The sequence below is a fragment of the Oncorhynchus nerka genome, linkage group LG10 (genome assembly GCF_034236695.1).
Source record: "Oncorhynchus nerka isolate Pitt River linkage group LG10, Oner_Uvic_2.0, whole genome shotgun sequence".
Lineage (NCBI taxonomy): Eukaryota > Metazoa > Chordata > Actinopteri > Salmoniformes > Salmonidae > Oncorhynchus > Oncorhynchus nerka.
Window position 1 is genome coordinate 61695167 of NC_088405.1, and position 18610 is coordinate 61713776.

An 18610-nucleotide genomic window follows, 5' to 3' on the forward strand; every position below is an offset into this window, starting at 1 on the left:
TCATGTGTTTTTAACGGTTGATATACAGTATGGCATTTCTACTAGGTGCTAAATCATTTCTACCATGTGCTATTTTAGATATGCAAAGGGAACCTTTTTTCCGCGATAGAATTTTGTTTCAAGCCATTGTCCATTCTATTGCATTTTTATAATCTGCCTGAAAGTAGTGCAAACAAGGCCCTCCCACAGCCCCCTCCATCCTCCTACCTGCCAGACAACTAGGATCAAACACCTTGGCTGCATCATTTGTAGTGCAATCAACTGCCTGAGGCTTGTTGGCAGTGAGTCTATGCACAATACTGTACAGTGTGATCGATAAATCAAAAACAATGTTTAAGTCTCAGACTGTTTCAGCCATACTTCACTTTTCCTCCTGTTGATCAGTGCAGGTTTCAGTCCATGTCCACTGGGCACAAACTGGTTGAAACAATGTTGTTTCCACATCAAAGAAAATTAAACAAATAAATCTTTGTGATGACGTTGAATCATTGTGAAAAACTGAATGGATTTGCAAAAAGTCATCAACATAAACTAATTTTGGTATTTTTTGTAATTTTTTCACCAAACCTTTACATTTGAGTAATTTAGCACTCTTATCCAGAGCGACTATTTTGGTGAGTGCATACATTTTCAGACTTTTTCCTAAATCCAATGACATGGCTCACATTTTTGTTGATTTCACATTGAATTCACCTTAGTTGACAACTAAATCAGATGTAAATCAAAATTAGATGTTGAACTGATGCCTGTGTCCAGTGTCTGGTCCACCAGCTACAGGCCTGATTGATCAAATGTAAGATTAAGATAACTTTATTGGTCAATTGCACACAAGGTCTAACCTAAATTTGACTTCCTCTTTTAACCCAGCCCCTACGACAAATCCACATACACTAAGCTCCAAAAGTATTGGGACATTGACAGTTTGTTGTTGAATTGGCTTTGAAATGATACAATTGAGGTTAAAGTGCTGTCAGCTTCAATTTGAGGGTATTTTTGTCCATATTGGGTGAACTGTTCAGAAATTCTTACGAAGCCACTCCTTCGTTGCCCGGGCGGTGTGTTTGGGATCATTATCATGCTGAAAGACCCAGCAACGTTTCATCTTCAATGCCCTTGCTAATGGAAGGAGGTTTTCACTCAAAATCTCACGATACATGGCTCCATTCATTCTTTCCTTTACACAGATCAGTCGTCCTGGTCCCTTTGCAGAAAAACAGCCCCAAAGCATGATGTTTCCACCCCCATGCTTCACAGTAGGTATGGTGTTCTTTGGATGCAACTCCGCATTCTTTGTCCTCCAAACACGACGAGTTGAGTTTTTACCCAAAAGTTATATTTTGGTTTCATCTGACCATATGACTTTCTCCCGATCTTCTTCTGGATCATCCAAATGCTCTCTAGCAAACTTCAGACGGGCCTGGACATGTTCTGGCTTAAGCAGGGGGACACGTCTGGCACTGCAGGATTTGAGTCGCTGGCGGCATAGTGTGGTACTGATGGTAGGCTTTGTTACTTTGGTCCCAGCTCTCTGCAGGTCATTCACTAGGTCCCCCCGTGTGGTTCTGGGATTTTTGCTCACCGTTCTTGTGATCATTTTGACCCCACGGGGTGAGATCTTGCGTGGAGCCCCAGATCGAGGGAGAATATCAGTGGTCTTGTATGTCTTTCATTTCCTAATAATTGCTCCCACAGTTGATTTCTTCAAACCAAGCTGCTTACCTATTGCAGATTCAGTCTTCCCAGCCTGGTGCAGGTCTACAATTTTGTTTCTGGTGTCCTTTGACAGCTCTTTGGTCTTGGCCATAGTGGAGTTTGGAGTGTGACTGTTTGAGGTTGTGGACAGGTGTCTTTTATACTGATAACAAGTTCAAACAGGTGCCATTAATACAGGTAACGAGTGGAGGACAGAGGAGCCTCTTAAAGAAGAAGTTACAGGTCTGTGAGAGCCAGAAATCTTGCTTGTTTGTAGGTGACCAAATACTTATTTTCAACCATAATTTGAAAATAAATTCATTAAAAATCCTACAATGTGATTTTCTGGATTTTCTTTCCTCATTTTGTCTGTCATAGTTGAAGTGTACCTATGATGAAAATTACAGGCCTCTCTCATCTTTTTAAGTGGGAGAACTTGCACAATTGGTGGCTGACTAAATACGTTTTTGCCCCACTGTATGTTTTTCTTTCCCCCCTCCCTTTATTTAACTGGGCAAGTCAGTGAAGAACAAATTTGCATTTTCAATGACGGCCTAGGAACAGTGGGTTAAACTGCCTTGTTCAGGGGCAGAACAACAGATTTTTACCTAGTCAGCTCTGGGATTCAAACTTGCAACCTTCAGGTTACTAGTCTTATAGTCTTAATTCATTCCTACTTAGATTTGTGTGTATTGGGTATATGTTGTGTAATTTGTTAGATATTACTTGTTAGATATTACTGCACTGTCGGAGCTAGAAGCACAAGCATTTTGCTACAACTGCAATAACATATGAAAAGCAAGTGTATGTGACCAATAACATTTGATTTGATTTGATTTGATTTACAGTAAAAGTGACTCCAAAATGACACAATACATTATTTACCATTAATTTCTATTGGACACAAAATAATCTGAAACACAACCAAAACAAACAGCAAATGCATCAAACAAATGTCAAGTCACAAGCTTGACATAGTCATTGTGTGCTATGAATACTTCACTTTTCTACTTTAATACGCATATAAGTGAATTTGTCCCAAAACTTTTCAATCAAAGGGCTGAGCCAAAACCCCCAAAATATGTCACCATCCCGGTACTTTTGGAGCTCACCGTACATACAAGTGTACTCAGACCCCTTCCCCTTTTTGACATTTTGTTACGTTACAGCCTTATTCTAACATGGATTAAATAAAACATTTTCCTCATCAATCTACACACAATACCCCATAATGACAAAGCGAAAAACATTTTTTGTTTTGTTTTTGCAAATGTATTAAAAAAAGCAAACAGAAATACCTTATTTACATAAGTATTCAGACCCTTTGCTATGAGACTCGAAATTGAGCTCAGGTGGATCCTGTTTTCATTGCTCATCCTTGAGATGTTTCTACAACTTGATTGGAGTCCACCTGTGGTAAATTCAATTGATTGGACATGATTTGGAAAGGCACACACCTGGCTATATAAGGTCCCACAGTTGCCAGTGCATGTCAGAGCAAGAACCAAGCCATGAGATTGAAGGAATTGTCAATAGAGCTTTGAGACAGGATTGTGTCGAGGCACAATGTTTTTCAGTGGCAGGGACTGGGAGACTAGTCAGGATTGAGGCAAAGATGAACGGACCAAAGTACAGAGAGGTCCTTGATGAAAACCTGCTTCAGAGCACTCGGGGCCTCAGACTGGGGTGAAGGTTCCCCTTCCAATAGGACAACGACCCTAAGCACACAGCCAAGACAACGCAGGAGTGGCTTTGGGACAAGTGGACAAGCCAGAACCCGGACTTGAACCCGATTGAACATCTCTGGAAAGACCTGAAAATAGATATTCAACAACGATCCCCATCCAACCTGACAGAGCTTGGGAGGATTTGCAGAGAAGAATGGGAGAAACTCCCCAAATACAGGTGTGCCAAGCTTGTAGCGTCATACCCAAGATGACTCGAGGCTGTAATCGCTGCCAAAGGTGCTTCAACAAAGCACTGAGTAAAGTGTCTGAATACTTGTATAAATGTGATATTTCCGTTTTTAATTGTGTGTAGATTGATGAGGGGAAAAAATAATTTAATCCATTTTAGAATAAGGCTGTAACGTATAAAAAAAGTCAAGGGGTCTGAATACTTTCCGAAAGCACTGTACACATACAGGTTTTGGAGAGGTGTGGGGTGTGCCACACTAAGGGCCTGGGGAGCTGTTGTTTTGGGGAGTTAAGTGACATCTAGGATGTGATACCAGCAACCCTCCGATTGGCAGCTCACTTTCCAACACATTTTTCCCACCAGACCCGGAATTTGAACACGCAATTCCAGTTGCTGGCTCACCTCTCTAACCACTAGGCTACCTGCCTCATACAACAAACAAGCTAGAGTTATTAGACCTTTCCCCTCTCCGTGGTGTCAACATGCACCTCACAAGTCAACTGCTATATTGCTCTCAGTGAAAACCTCATTACCACATAATGTGTCAGTGGAAACCATTATTGGCTATGTATCGAGATCTGTCCTTCATCCAGCAGATAGCTGTATGCTAAAATGAACACAACTTTAGCGTCTCATTTGGATTCAGCTCCTGCGGCAGTGGTGACCTCTATAGGCAAACTTTCTTGGCTTGGAAATATTGGTGTATTTGGAAAGCAAATGATCTGTACTCAGTGTTCAACAAGCCTATTTTAATTTCACTGAGAATTATACTATTTGTTTAATTCATTCAAACCGGAAGTGGGTTTTTGCTGTGGTTGGAAAAGGATAGCCTTTAAAATGTTTGACATTTTGTATCTGAAGTGAACCATGTCACTCAATTAATGAACGTTAGCATGCAATTCACCAGTTTGGGTGAATAAACTGTAGGTATTTCTCAACATACAATTTTGGAATTAGGCTATTGTAAAATGTAAATCTAGGGAAAGTAATAATGTCACTGGTAATTCAACTGAAATGCATAGAGACAGAATGCCATGGTACACAGAGGCATAAATTGGCAAGCTATCTTATTTGAGAAACACTGAAGAATGCCAAGACATTATTTCCAAAACAAAAAACTTGCTAATTAGAAAGCAGAGATTAAAATCATTCTCCATGAAGGTCACCTCGCTGTTTGTTCAGATTTGTTTTCACATTTCACATTCCATCCTATTCCAGGAATGCTACTGTGTAAAATCTACTTAACACACAAATCAAGAGAATAATGACTGCATTAGACATGCTGCTCAATCAAAATAAAGGAGGAGCATGTTGTGTTATGAAATCAAATGTATGGCATCATAGTATCAGGGAAAAAATAGTTTTGAACATACATTGATGAGGAATTCTAAAGCTACAGTAGAAACAAGCCAGCCAAACAAAAGTCCATTCTTTCAATATGTTCATATGCACCTGGTTTATGTGTAAAACATACATTTCATATAATAACATTTATTTGATGGCACTTTTGTGGGGTGTTTCTTTCATTTCTAGCTTGGCAGCCACTCATCTATATTCCACGTCTATAGGTCTCTCCCTCTGAGTTTGGTTGCCTCAAGGTATTTCTATAGCCAGCCAGTACCGCTGGATTTTCTGTCCTTGGGTTTTTGTCTGGTTGCTGTCCAAGGTTCTGAAACAGAAGTGAGCAGTTCACATACTGAAAAATCTGGACGAACATACAATCTTGTATAACTTTTTTATATTAACATAATGTATTTTCCATTTCTCAATAATGCTCTAGCCTTATTTTCTCCCTAACTGTGTATCTGAGTTAGGATGACGTCAAATACAATCTTTACTATGGCTGCAGGATCAGGTCCAGACAACTATTTCTATAGGCTAAACGAACATGCCTACAATCTTCTGAGAAGATTGAACCTCTAAAGTATGTCTTCCTAAGGACAGAACTTAGAAACCTCAACTCAGACAGGAGTAACTTTTAAGTTACATTGTGGACCAAAGCCAAATCGGATATAAGAAGTTGAAAAGAGCAGTTTATTAAAACAGTGTCTTACGTAATGATGCCAATAAAATATTTTATTCACAGGCAATGGTAAAGTTAACCCAGTCATTTAATGAAGATATCATTTAATTTGTGTGGCTAGGTGTTAGACAGATGGGTTTAAAAGTATACTTTTTCACAAGGTTCCATTTGAAACCCTTGCTATTTGAAACACCAATTGATTTGATTTCACGCCCTTTTCCTAATTAGCATGAAAACTGAAGTGGTTTCAATAGTTTCCCTTTTGATAACCATAGGAAAACAATGCAATGAGTAATCACTCTTTCATGTTTTATCAAATCCACTTAACAGACTCCAGTGAAGGACATGAGAGCTCTTACAGATAGATGTATATGGTCACTCACTGAGTCATGACTGACCAGCACAACAAGTTTGCACCATTGTGCAACACCATTATGTTCATTATTAGTGTAAACAAACCAAAATGACAAACACTTGCGTATTAGTGGAGCACTTTAAAGTAATACAGCAGTGAATTGCAGGCTTCATCATAATAGTCTGCTATGTTTGGATATTTTTGGACAGCAGGTGTGTAGATTTGTATTCTGCCGGTGTCGTCTGGCTGAAGTTCAGCTTAGTAGGCTACATAAAACTGATGAAGCAATTAAAAAGGTACATCCACAATCAACAGAGTCAACATTCTGTGCTAATCAGTGAATCAGGTAGTGTATAATTTCACTTGTCTGACAAACGTGGTGTTTAGCTGTAATTGTGAGAGTGTACTGTAGCTAGGTGGGTCGTTCCTCGAAATAAGTGCTTTTGATATTTTAAGTCAAGATTGTGCACGAACATTGAATTTTAAAAGCCTTTTTTATATTAATTAAGACTTGCTAAAGTCGCAAATTCAGCATTTTGACATGTCCCTCTGAATCATCTGTAACTTATAGGAAGATTTTAACCCACTTAACCCCTACATTTTCCCAAGTATCACCACCATTCTAAAGCCATAGTTAGTTTGTTACTTTGATAAAGTCATTTCTGAAGATTATGTGATCAGTGATTCTTTTTAAGTTAAATAAACAACAACCACAACCTGTCTCTCATTTTAAGGTCAACCTGAACTATCCTTTTAATAAGGTGAAACTATTCCTTTCTTTTTTTCATTTTTACATTGAACATATAATAGTCATATCATAGTGTAAAATCAGGTGAGCTGGTCTACTGTCTTGGGCCATTTTCTGGGCATTCTGTGGTGGAAAACTGAGCGGGTCGAGTATAACACCTCAACCCTTTTACCAATAGATACATAGGTTCGAATTTTTTTTTTTTTATGAAGCTTGCGTTCAATTGCCCTTCACTGTTACACACAACAAACTTCCATTCCCCCTGTCACAAGATGATTATGGTTGATTTAGGATGAAATTGTCAACCCTGTTACTTTAATTGGCACTTAATAGGCACTTACTTAATAGTCACTTACTATAGTCATCTTAATAGGCAATTACTAGAGTTATTTTTTCTCTTAAGATGGGAAAACAAGTTTTTTATTAAGTTGAACATGTGCTCTTTATGACAGAATGTAAAATTTTTGTGAAATAAAAATGTCAACAAGTTACACTCCTCAAAAGGCACCTAATTGGTGGAACGACACAGCTGTGATGTATTCTGTGGACATGCTCTACTGTGTCAGTCTGAGCAGATGAGACGGAGGCTTTTCTACTCTAATTCAATCTCAGTGCTTCAAGTACAATAATCTCACTATATTCCCTGGCTTTCTCTTCCTAAATCTCTAGTATGGTGCCTGAGTAAATGAGCTTGAAATTGCAAATCATCTTTGTTTTCAACAAAGCTTATTGTTTAATTGTATTGTTATCATGTACAGTGTTGAGGAGAATTTGTTGTTGCTGTCATGGTGAGCCATATAGTTTATTTTTGTGTTTTGCTTTTTGTTTTTCTACACAGGCTGTAGGTAACATACTGTACCCCATCCTCACTCTGAAATACTGTATACAGTATAAGGAGATGTTTAATTGGATCGGTCAACTTTTAAATACATCTATTATAAATAAATCTATTGTCTCAGTATGATGTCTCATTGAATCCTGGCCTACTGGTATCTATATCATGCAGTATTTTACTTCTACGAGGTAATGAAAATATCTCAAAAGGTTATTGTAGAGTTATGGCAGGACTCCCTATTTTACCATAAGTTTTTACTGCTCACTGATTAGGTTTGGTCTGCCTGCTAAACTGGGAATAAATAATGCATGTAAATAGTTTAATTCTCTTCTTGCCTTAGTATTCCAACAACACCGGGTAGCCTGCAGTCCTGGAGAGATTTGCTGCACGTAGGCGATTACATGTTTGGGTGGAGATGTCCTCGATTCCCTAGAGGCGTAGTTTTAGAGGAATTGTGGCGTTGGAGGATGGCCCAGGATCGTTTTTCCGCTTCATTTCCACCATGTCTCTCCTCTCAGGCTGCGCCCTGCTCCGCTCTGCTATGAGGCTGAGTCGCATGGTAGTGCAGGGAGAAGGGACAGTACTGGAGTCGCCCTGCTCGGTAACCGCACGGAACCCCCTCTTCTCCCTCTCAAACAAACACAAAAAACCTGGGTATAAATAAAAGATGCAAGCCTAGAAACAGACCAGAAACAGATATAAAAGCAGGGTTATGCCCAAAGCCTAGGGACATTGTATCTCACATTCATGCTGTTGTGTTTATTCTAATTTTCAGAATGAGCTGTGACTCAACAACGAAATAATCATGTTTAAATGATATTATACCGGTACTTATTTTGGCCTGCATGGTTAATATTAGCAGCAAGAGGCCAGCATTTTTATTAGTTGCTGGCAGAGCACTTTCCCCATTATACTGTAGAGCAGAATGTAGTCAACGTAGAGGACAGGATGTGCTCTAGATATATGCTCATGGTGGATTTGACCGACTGTATAGTGTCAGGGCTTCCACCTTATACAACATCAGCAGCAGTGCTGCTGCCCACTGAGCATCTTTGTGAAGGTAGCTTCCTTTCAATCCTTTGACCCAGCCACAGTATTGTTTTCCCTCTGCATGCTAATGTGCTGGAGAAGATGTTATTGATCACCTTAAAATCTTTAAAAACCTCCTTTTCCTCAGCAAATCGTGTTAGCGGACCATTTGGGCAAACACTGAGCAGTCCAGACTCATTCTTATACTGTGGCTCCCTTGCAAGAAATAAGCCTTTTTCTTAACATGCCACATACAGTAGAGTAAAGCAGGATCAATGGACCTCCATCAACACACTGCCTTCACATGACTCCATAATGCCTACCCGAATCAGCACTGCCCACCTTAACCTCACAGAGCACTGCAACCCACTACAATTCAATCAACTGCTATTACACTTAAAATATATATAATGGACCATGACTCTGAGCTGACTTACCATGACCTACGCTTTATATTCTATCTATATTTATTTTCATGATCTTTATACTTTAAGAGTCTGGGTGGGCACAGCGCCCTCATGGCCCTTGAGTTTTATAGTGAATATCATGCTCATGTGTGCATTCCAGTGGGGTGCAGTAAGAGGAGATAGATTTACCCCTTTCACGGCTTGTTCCCTCCAGAAAGGTTTGTTCCCCTAATGCCCAGCCATCCTCATAATGGCTAATACAATTAATAGCCATTAGTGTTTTTCCAGTTTTGTTTTCAGTTGAGAAACTTTGTACAAATAAAATTGGTCAGGAGTAACTAACAGCCCTGAGTGGATTTTGTTTTATGTTCCTAGCGATGGGAATAGTACCTCAGCAGACAATTATATACCAGGCAATAGCACTGAAATGAAGTACCTGTTTGATGATCTGGCACAGTGTAACATTGTGAAGAGAAAAAGAAGACATCAGATATGTGGAAGACATCAAGACATGACTACAAAACAAAGCCTATTAGCATATTTATTTGTGGTTGAGATACTGTATGCAGTGTGGATTGCAGATTTGCAGCATTTGTAGTTTACACTATAACTGGGTGTGTGCTGTATAATGATGTAAAAAATAAAGTATGATATAGCCACAGTTCTATGGCCTTATGAAAACAGTACAATAGCTATGATACACATTAAAGACACAGCCTTAAGTATGGGTGCCCTAGAGCACCATGGAAACAGACCATGCCCCCAAACATGACATGTTTGAGAGAGAGAGAGATGCGGCGAGAAAATTGAAATTGTAAACACAATGTGTCCCCCCAGTATGTACACAATGCCTCTCTCCCTGCCAGTGTTTACTACTGTGGCACAGATTCATTGTTCTCATCAAATATTGTTGTGTGCGATCTTGTTAAAATCAGTAATGTTTCCTACCCATCACCAGGAAAGCACTCTGTCTCCACTCTGAATGCCATTAATGCAAGGTGCAAGAGGAAGAGGCAAGGGAGGACAATGTGGTGTGGGAAAAGGCTCCAGTTATCCATCCCATCCAGCTGCCTTTCCATACCCCTGGGGAGAGAGAAGCATGTATTTAAGCAGGATACGACCCTAGCCTGAGGAAAACGCCTGGTGTCACAGTGGGAGAGAGAGAGAGAGTCAAGTTAATATGACACAGACCGCAGCCCATACAATTGAGACAATGACCTCACTCCGAAGCAGGGTAAGACTAGCGCCAGGAGTAGTGTGAATGCATTTACATTTTTTTCTGTGACATTTTATAATTTTAGCAAACACTCTTATCCAGAGCAATTTACAGTTAGTGCATTCATTTTAAGATAGATAGGTGAGACAACAACATGTCACAATCGTATCAAGTACATTTTCCCTCAACAAAGTATTTATCAGGTAAGTCATTGATAGCAGGAAATGACAAGTGCCATTTTTTTTAAATCACTGAGGCAGCGCAAGTTTACAGTGCATTTGGAAAGTATTCAGTATTTTGTTACGTTACAGCCTTATTCTAACATGGATTAAATGAATACAAAATTATCATTAATCTACACACAATACTCCATAATGATCAAGCGAAAAAATGTTTTAGAAATACCTTGTTTACATAAGTATTCAGACCCTTTACTATGAGACTTGAAATTGAGCACAGGTGCATCCTGTTTCCATTCATCATCCTTGAGATGTTTCTACAACTTGATAAGAGTCTACCTATAGTCAATTCAATTGATTGGACATGATTTGGAAAGGCACAAACCTGTCTATATAAGGTCCCACAGTTGACAGTGCATGTCAGAGAAAAAACCAAGCCATGAGGTTGAAGGAATTGTCCGTAGAGCTCCGAGACTGGATTGTGTCGAGGCACAGATCTGGGGAAGGGTACCCAAACATTTCTGCAGAATTGAAGGTCCCCAAGAACACAGTGGCCTCCATCATTCTTAAATGGGAGAAGTTTGGAACCACCAAGACTCTTCCTAGAGCTGGCCGCGAAATTGGGGGGAAGGGCCTTGGTCAGGGAGGTGACCAAGAACCCGATGGTCAACCTGACAGAGCTCCAGAGTTCCTCTGTGGAGATGGTTGTCCTTCTGGAAGGTTCTCCCATCTATGAAGCACTCCATCAATCAGGCCTATATGGTAGAGTGGCCAGACAGAAGCAACTCCTCAGTAAAAGGGAGTGGCTTCCATCTGGAGTATGACAAAGCCACCTAAAGACTCTTAGACCATGAGAAACAAGATTCTCTGATCTGATGAAACAAAAATTGAACTCTTTGGCCTGAATGTCAAGCGTCACGTTTGGAGGAAACCTGGCACCATCACTACGGTGAAGCATGGTGGTGGCAGCATCATGCTGTGGGGATGTTTTTCAGTGGCAGAGACTGCAAGACCAGTCAGGATCAAGGGAAAGATAAACTGACCAAAGTACAGAAAGATCCTTGATGAAAACCTGCTCCAGAGCGCTCAGGACCTCAGACTGGGGTGAAGGTTCACCTTCCAACAGGACAACGACTCTAAGCACACAGCCAAGACAACACAGGAGTGGCTTCAGGACAAGTCTCTGCATGTCCTTAAGTGGCCCAGCCAGAGTCCGGACCTGAACCCGATCGAACATCTCTGGAGAAACATGAAAATTACTGTGCAGCGATGCTCCCAATCCAACCTGACAGAGAGGATCTGCAGAGAAGAATGGGAGAAACTCCCCAGATACAGATGTGCCAACCTTGTAACCTCATACCCAAGAAGACTCAAGGCTGTAATCGCTGCCAAAGGTGCTTCAACAAGATACTGAGAGGGTCTGAATACTTATGTAAATGTAATATTTCAGTTATACATTTTTTATAAATTAGCCAACATTTCTAAAAACCTGTTTTTGCTTTGTCATTATGGGTTATTGTGTGTAGATTGATAAGGGGAAAAAAATATTCAATGAATTTTAGAATAAGGCTGTAACGTAACAAATCTGAATACTTTCCCAATGCTCTATAGTCTATCACGCTGAGGAACTGTACCACTAATACCACTAGTAATACTATGAATACAGTACTATCATATTTATTTAGTGTGAGGAGGCATGTACAACTTCTGTCCCTTCATGTTCATGGCAACTTGCCAAGTAGTCCTTATCTGTCATTTCTTCATCTAGTTGACAGACAGTCATAGTGCTATACCAGCATATATAATGTTTTAAAAAAGGCCAAGTTAACCAATTGCTTAATCAAATCAAAATCAAATCACACAAAAATGCACCAAATACAACCTTACAGTGAAATGCTTACTTACAAGCCCTTAACCAACAATGCAGTTTTAAGAAAATACATTAAAAAAGCAAAGTAAGAGATAAGAATATAAAATGATTAAAGAGCAGCAGTAAATAACAATAGCGGGGCTATATTGAGGTGCTACCGGTACAAGTCAATGTGCGAGTCAATGTGCGGGGGCACCAGTGTAGAGGTAATTGAGGTAATATGTACATGTGGGTATTTAAGTGACTATGCATGGATAATAGCAGAGAGTAGCATTAGTGTTCCAGAGGGGGGTGGGGGCAATGCAAGTAGTCTGGGTGGCCATTTGATTAGCTGTTAGGAGTCTTATGGCTTGGGGGTAGAAGCTATTTAGGAACCTCTTGGACCTAGACTTGGCTCTCCGGTACAGCTTGCCATGTGGTAGTAGAGAGAACAGTCTATGACTAAGGTGGCTGGAGTCTTTGACAATTTTTATGGCCTTCCTCTGACACTGCCTGGTATAGAGGTCCTGGATGTCAGGAAGCTTGGTCCGGTAATGTACTGGGCCATACGCACTACCCCCTGTAATGCCTTGCGGTCGGAGGCAGAGCAATTGCCATACCAGGAAGTGATGCAACCAGTCATGCTCTCGATGGTGCAGCTGTAGAACCTTTTGAGGATTTATGCCCCATGCCAAATGTTTTCAGCCTCCTGGGGGGGGGGGGGGGTTGTTGTGCCATCTTCACAACTGTCTTTGTGTGCTTGGACCTTGTTAGTTTGTTGGTGATATGGAAGCCAAGGAACTTGAAGCTCTCAACCTGCTCCACTACAGCCCCGTCAATGAGAATGGGGGTGGGCTCTGTCCTCCTTTTCCAGGAGTCCACAATCATCTCCTTTGTCTTGATCATGTTGAGAGAGAGGTTGTTGTCCTTGCACCACACTGTCAGGTCTCTGACCTCCTCTGTATAGGCTGTCTCATCGTTGTCGATGATCAGGCCTACCACTGTTGTGTCATCTGAAAACTTAATGATGGTGTTGGAGTCGTGCCTGGCCGTGCAGTTATGAGTGAACAGGGAGTATAGGAGGGGACTGAGCACGCACCCCTGAGGGGCCCCCGTGTTGAGGATCAGCCTGGAGGATGTGTTGCTACCTACCCTTACCACCTGGGGGCGGACCGTCAGGAAGTCCAGGATCCAGTTTCAGAGGGAGGTGTTTAGTCACAGGGTCCTTAAATTAGTGATGAGCTTTGAGGGCACTATGGTGTTGAACGCTGTGCAATGCAAATTGGAGTGGGTCTAGGGTTTCTGGGATAATGGTGTTGATGTGAGCCATGACCAGCCTTTCAAAGCATTTCATGGCTACAGACGTGAGTGCTATGGGTCGGTAGCCATTTAGACAGGTTACCTTTGTGTTCTTGGGCACAGGGGCTATGGTGGTCTGCTTGAAACATGTTGGTATTACAGTCTAAGACAGGGAGAGGTTGAAAATATCAGTGAAGACACTTGCCAGTTGGTCAGCGCATGCTCGGAGTACACATCCTGGTAATTCGTCTGGCCCTGCAGCCTTGTGAATGTTGACCTGTTTAAACTCACATTGGCTGCAGAGAGCGTGATCTCAGTCATCAGGAACAGCTGTTGCTCTCATGCATGCTTCAGTGTTATTTGCGCCGAAGCGAGCATAGAAGTTATTTAGCTCGTCTGGTAAGCTCGTGTCACTGGGCAGCTCACAGCTGTGCTTCCCTTTGTAGTCTGTGATAGTTTTCAGGCCCTGCCACGTCCGACTAGCATCGGAGCCGGTGTAGTATGATTAGATCGTAGACCTGTATTGACGCTTTGCCTGTTTGATGGTTGTCGGAGGGCAGAGCGGGATTTCTTATAAGCTTCTGGGTTAGAGTCCCGCTCCTTGAAAATTGCAGCTCTACCTTTAGCTCAGTGCGAAATTGCAAATATTAGCTAATGTGTTATAGTTTGTTTACTCAACAAGTTCTGCTCAAAGTGATCTGAATTTGCACAAGCTTGTTGAGTAAAATTACTCATGGAAATAATCAATCTTCCCTACCACAGTAGTCATTCTCAATCCATGTTGTGGGTGATTAAAAGTTCCAATTGTTGGATATCCTCAATCTGGCTAGATTCCAATAGGAATACACATCACTTTGCAAGTCACATTTAAGGCTACAGGAATGACAGCCATTAAATACAGCAACCATGTCTCTGTCGCTAACAAATACAGTTATGGGTGGTAACTACAATTCACTCAAAAGGCAAGGCACAGTGGTAAATATGCAAATATTTTAGAAAGAATTCTCAACTTGAATTGTACTAGTTGAATTGTAGTATTCACTCAGCCAAAAGTTGAATGAACATATAATTACATTTGAGAATGTATGTTGGTTCAGCTACTGTGTATGTCCAAATGTTGAGTAAACTCACAATCCTATTGCAGCTGGTTGCCTTACAATTGTATGTTGAATCACATTTTTTTTAATATATATACAATGTACTGATGTTTAGACTTTGCAGTCAAAGAAGATCAATGTCCATAAGAGGCCATTATTAACAGCATTTTCTCACTTAAATCCTACATTTGACCTTGATCTTACAGCAGCTGACATGTGACCTTTATTTTCAACCAAGAAATATAAATACATTAGATGCTGTAAAACGCCTTGGTGCTTGTATTCCATATGTATAGCTATGCATAAAGGGATAATTGCAATTACTGTATGTGCATGCAGACAGGTGAGAGCTTGACGCTATCATGTGGCCTTACGCTCTTAGTTCCCACATGGATCAGAGCACGTCATAAGGATGAGATAGATTCCCTTTGACGCAGTTCATTATAAAAACTTCATTTAGCTTAGAGTATTTCACCAGAACACTAGGGATGGCACCTATACCTCTTGTAACACAGTTACATACTGCAGCCACACACTGTATACTGCCCTGCCGCTTCCAGCCAGTATTGTTGGCTTGATTTACAACGGGTGTAGACTGTTAATTACCGGGTGACATTGAAAAGCACAGAGGATTTATGATATTCAGCGACCCCCCTTGTGGCAGCTACAGGAGATGAGCCTCACAATGGTGAACATCATCGTGTGAGAGGAAGAAAAAAGCATTTCCCAGTTTCTCACAGCAAGGCTTTAAAAGCCACAGGCCTAAACATATTAAGCCTTGTTCCAGGAAGCAAAAAGGCAAAGACCATTCCTCCCTCAGACCAATAATAATTGTTTGTCCCTCTTAACCATAGTTTTACCCTTGCACACCATACTGAATACCCACAGATAATTTAGACCCAATAAATCACATATTTACTTTGATGTGATATTAATGCATTTTCTCATTTGGGGGCTGGCTAGTGGCTCCTTGTCACAATCCTGTCAATGGAATAATACAGGATGCAATGCAAGGACATATTCCCCTCGCTTGCTATTGGGGGTGTATTTCTACCTCATGTTTCCGTGGTCATTGCAGCTGAAATACATATGAACATTAAGTAGGCTGAAGTTTCTTTTAATCAGGAGTTGCCATAATGAAAATGTAACTTAATAATGTCGTCACTCGATTTGTAGTTTCTCTGTGACTCCTCCGGTATTCACAATGGCTGCCAGTTCCATTGGCATGGTGGGTCTGTATTTTCCTTCCCAAGATGGCAGGCTTTCACAATGATACTAATTTGTCAGAAGCTATTAAGCATGCTTTTAGCTTTATTGCCTCTCATTATAACACATAATAACAAGATGTCCAGACATGACTGCCTAATTGCATTGGAGCATATTCATTATTCACTTATCCATTCAAATGAGTGCTTCTGTAGGGCACTATGAAATCCTCTTTGCCAATACTTAAATGCTACAGCACGGGTGGATGATATAGAAGGGAATCACAAGATTCAGACATGCTATGACAGGATTAATAATCTAAAGTAAGGGAGCACAACAGTATTTTTTTTTTAAACCAATGTGTCTATAAGAGGTTTTAGCTGTCTCAGAAATAGCTGCTTAAAGGGCAACAAAGGGTGAGATCTGCGTGGATGCAAAGTCATGTAGGTGAAAGAAGAGCACTGTTGTCAGGTATGATGTGTTTATGTTTGCTGTTCACCAAAGTAATTATTAAGGAAGCATAAAACATCAGTCTAAGTATTTTAACACAAATATCATCATATCTGTTGTATCGGTCCCGTGCCATAACTCAAGGATTTGGTACTATAATGAAAGGGTTAATAATCAGATATCAGATTGTTATTTATTTATTTCTATTGGAAATATTTGAAAGTACATTTGAAAATATAGACCTGAGTTCAAATGCATGGGCGTGTATTTGAGTATTTTCAAATAATGTATATACCAATACTTTCCAAGTATATTTCCAAATACATTCCAAAATTCAAATACTTGTATTTTTCAATTAAAAGATATAAAAATACTTACTTCCAAATGTCTTTAAAAGTAATTAAAATACCCTAAATAGTATTTGAACAGAGGTCTGTCATTCATGTACCACATTCAGTTACCTGACATTGCATGTTCCTGTAGATGGGGAAGGATGGCATCAGAGATGAGGCTTCTCAGCCAATGACAGATGGAGTGGTTGGCATTGAGTCCTGATTTAAAATCGGGTACCTTCTGTATTTTCTACCATACATCTGCTCACTGTTTACAGACCTCCAACAACAATGGACGTATTCCTCCATTCTTTCGAAATTCAATGAAATGTGTTTTCATGAAAGGAGCCAGAGCTGCAAAAGGAGAACAAGACGAGAGAGCAGTGAGAGTAAACAATGATGAGCCATGAAAGGGTCAGAGTTGGGATGCCTACACAGCGTAGATGACATTTAAGACTTTATCTGCAGTTTCTGCATGGGCAAAAAAGGGATAGGGACGTGGAATATAAACCCTTTCATCTGAAGTTTGATCTTTCCCTGAATACAGTCATCTTACAAGTAGAAAGGCTGGCCAAAAGGTTTTCTTGATAGCTGAGAAAGTCAGATACTACAAATAAGGAAGTGGATTATACTTCCAGGAGAAGGGGACAGGGAAAAAACTATTTTATTTTCTACCAAGCTGTTATAAGCTTTGATGAGAGGATGAACCCTCTCTTTGAAGCACAAATATATTCTTACAAAACCGTATCTATCAGTTACACAAGCAACTGCTAGTCCTAATTTGAGTTTTTATCAAAACCAACAAATGTCCAACGTGTCCCAGTAGTTCCCTTTGTAGATCGATACTTATTGTGCCACTGGAAATGCAAAGGCAGACTAAAAACTACAAAAGTACTCAGGCACACCAAGGGATGAGACAAATAAACCACCCCTGCACTATAGATGTAAAAAATAAAGCAGTATAACTGCTGTCTTTACATGGGGTTTGGGTAGTTTGGTGGATGTTGTCGTAAAAAGAGTATATGGCCCCACAATGTCAAATAAAAATGAAACATTTGTAACTGTCCCTATGTCCTTTTGATCTAATCTATGTCTATAAAGCATTACTACATAAATGATAAGGCTCCCTGTGTTAAAGATAACAGAAAGATGAGATAATCATATTAAGAAGACAGAGGTCACTTTCCAAGGACACTGATACTAAAGTAGACGCTGGTTGAATGTACGGGGAACTCACTGTCACAGTTAGATTAAAGACAAATACAGATCAGTATCAAAGGACATGTTGGAAAATTATCGTGCCAACTTTCAGAACAGTTGTAATTTGAATATAGCCATTTTATATGCAGGAACAATAAGAATTTCAAAACAAACACCATCTCCAACAATTAACCTACCGTCCTTTGGGACTCATAGCTGGCGGGAATATGTTGATTTTAATGATGAAAAACCTCTCTGTGGCCCTCTGTCATAGTCCCATTGTATAAATTGTGCATTTTATTAGTAAATTGTGCATTAAATTGATGGTCAAAGATTTTTGACTGCTTCTAAGTGAGAATATAGTTCTGCACCCGTTTGCTAGTAGGACCTCGATGCTCGTTAAGTAACTCACTCTCCTTGTCATAAACTTTCATTTTAATCATAGGCTTCAATGATTTAGAAAATGTCCCCCCCTCCTTTTACCATAGCAATGGATATACCATAACAATGGATATAATTTGTGCCTTAACAAAGGAGCTGAGAATTATCTACACTATGCCGGAATTAACTCCATTTCAACACCAATCGCTTTACCTGAAAATACCATGTACTCTAGAGAATGTCACTGTGCCTGCTAGATACCGCATCCAACTAAGGGACTTTAAAAATGAAACAGATATGGTTAGATATATACAGTGCCTTCAGAAAGTATTCACACCCCTTGACTTTTTCCACATTTTGATGTGTCACAGTCTGAATTTAAAATGGGTTACGTT